The sequence below is a fragment of the Papaver somniferum genome, chromosome 4, assembly GCF_003573695.1.
Source record: "Papaver somniferum cultivar HN1 chromosome 4, ASM357369v1, whole genome shotgun sequence".
Classification (NCBI taxonomy): domain Eukaryota; kingdom Viridiplantae; phylum Streptophyta; class Magnoliopsida; order Ranunculales; family Papaveraceae; genus Papaver; species Papaver somniferum.
The window spans coordinates 69,240,679-69,243,339 of record NC_039361.1 but is presented as its reverse complement, the minus strand read 5'-3'; the positions used below and the strand labels follow the sequence as shown (position 1 = coordinate 69,243,339).

The 2,661-nt window shown below is 37.1% G+C and overlaps 1 pseudogene; it reads right to left on the bottom strand.

Annotated features, from left to right (window-relative positions):
* Window positions 1-2,021: 2,021 nt before the first annotated feature.
* LOC113276824 lies at window positions 2,022-2,121 on the bottom strand (annotated as a pseudogene).
* Window positions 2,122-2,661: the final 540 nt, after the last annotated feature.

The window sequence follows — 2,661 nt, the reverse complement described above, 5'->3', positions numbered from 1 at the left end:
CAACAAAAAGTGGTATATTCTATTTTATCTTTTTATTTGCAATAATTATATGATTATTTTCCTTGAACTATTATTGAATATGATTTTGATTTGAGTGATTGTGATTTATTTTGATGGAGTATGCTTAGTTTTAAGACTTTTGATGCTTCATACTTGGTATTTACAATTATTACTTTTGAAAATCTACTTGTTGCAATATTTTAGAATCAAATTAAACGATAAAATTTCATAAATATAAGTATTGGTTTAATCACTTTGAACTTGGAAAATAGTGGAATCTTAGCCTCAGTGTTTCTTTTAATATTGATATCATCTTTGATTGAGTTTGCTAAAAAATTTAGTAAGTTTTCTATTTTAATATTAGAATTTAAGTCTAATTAATATCCTTCACAAATCTGAGAATCGAACCACTTTTACCACTATCTACAAATCACATCAATTTTTGGCGCCGCCGACGCGGACTTGTTTTTAGGGTTTTAGATTTTTTTTTGTCCTTTTTTATGTTTTTGGGTATTTATCTTGTGTCTACAGGTTCTGGATCATAAAGAAAATTGAGCCAAAGAGTTTGGTGATTTCATAAAGACTTGGAGCTAAAGATTAAAGCAAAAAGAACGGAAAAGAAGACAATTTTAGTTTAGGGTTTTTTTATTTTCTTTTAGGAAAAAAAAAACTGTATTAGGGTTTATTATTTTGTAATTTTTCTTTACTTCTTTTGGACTTTTGGACTTTGGGACATTTTTTTTTATTACCGTATGGAAGGGTACTTTAAATATAAACTGTTTGCAGAGAAGGAGGACAATTACGATATTGTCTCTGCACCTTGGGTTCGTACACTAGACACCGGAGTCAGTGGCCCGAGTCGACTACAACCGATTCATCCCCCGTCTGGAACGGGAGGTAAGATTCTAAACACTCGCGAATCCCCTGTCGGCGAGTTACTGGACTCCTTCGTATGCATATATGTTGAGGACTGAATACAGACATTTATGTTTATAGTAAAGGGCAAGGCCTGGCCATACAAGATAAGGGTTCAGATTTCATCACCGTTCTCTTCTTGCCCGCTTTAGGAACACGTAACCTACGCGAACCTAAGCCTAAAATTTTGACTAGAACGAGACCGATAGGGTAACGAGCTTAACAGGAAAGTCATTCGAAAAATATTGGTTACTCTTTTAAGCATACTTCGAAGTTCTTGACGGTTTCTGTAAGTTGAATGCGTGACTGCGCCGCCTTGTAATACCGGTGAGGCCTTGGGTATCAAAGATCCACCGAGCTTCCCTCGCCTCTATTCAACTAACGTTAACTCGGAGTGATTCCAGAGGGGTTTTCTTAAATTGTAACGAATTCCCGTTCGAAGGATTAGAAGCTGGTCTAGAAACAATCCAAGTGGAGCCATCATGATTTTTGTTTGCTAGAATTCAATAGGTTTGATTTGGTTGAGTCGGCCTTGATCTGTGTTTTCTTACCCTTCCAATTTAGAAAATTCTATTGTATGCTTGAACGTAAAAGAGACGCACTAGGTACATTTGTTAAAGAGAAACCTAGTAGTTCGAAGCGTCTCGATTACCTTAATCTAGAGAATACGACTTTTGAAGAGTCTATTTTTGAACGTCCTTTGACTGAGGAGAGAATCCATGTTGCTCCGATAGCGCCATAAATGGCAACTTTGAAAGCTTTATTTAATCCAACTAGGACTACTCGTCCCTCATGTATCAGGTTAGCTGAGACGGATGCAACTTATGAACTTAAACCTGGGACCTTACAGCTGCTCTCCATCTTTTTAGGGAAAGAAAATGAAAACCCCTATTTCCATGTTAGGGACTTTGAGGAAATTTGTAGTACCCTCAGGATTAGAAACCTAGATGATGGTGCTTTGAAACTTAGGTTATTCTCCTTTTCCCTGAAAGATAAAGCTAAATCGTGGCTATATAGTTTGGCTACCGGGTCAATCGAAACGTATGAAAAACTTACATTTTCCTTTTTGAACAATTTTTTCGCTAAGCACAAAACATCGTCTATTAGAACACAAATCTGCACGTTTTCTCAACAGGGGGGAGAAACTTTGTATAGGTATTTGAAAAGGTTCAATGATTTATTATCCCAATGTCCTCATCATGGTTTAGAGAAGGTTAGGTTAGGTCAGATCCTTTATGAGGGTTTAGATTATCCCACCACAACCACAGTAGAATCTATGTGTACTGGTCGATTTGAGAACCAAACAGTTGATGACGCAATGACATATTTGCATGAAGTCGCCGAAAAAACCCAACAATGGGAAAGTAGTAGGGGACCCCAGAAAACAATTCTTCTTAGAAGAGGAAACGTTAATAGGGTAGAAGGAGGCTATGAATCAGATGCCAAAATTGCTGCTATAGCGAAAAGTTTAGAAGCTTTAGAAGTGGGTAACACTAGTGGTAGATTGGAGCCTCTTTGGGAAGGCCAGAATAATGAAGAGCAAGCCAATGCTCTATATAATAACACTAGGTTTGATAATCGTCAGAAGTTTGACCCATATTCAGAAACCTATAATCCTGGTTGGAGGAACCATCCGAACTTTTCATGGTCTAAGGGCCAGAGTCAGGGTCAGTCTAATAATTCTAATGCTCCCCCAGGTTTTGGCTACACTAGGAATACATCAGGCCCAGAAAATAAAAACGACTA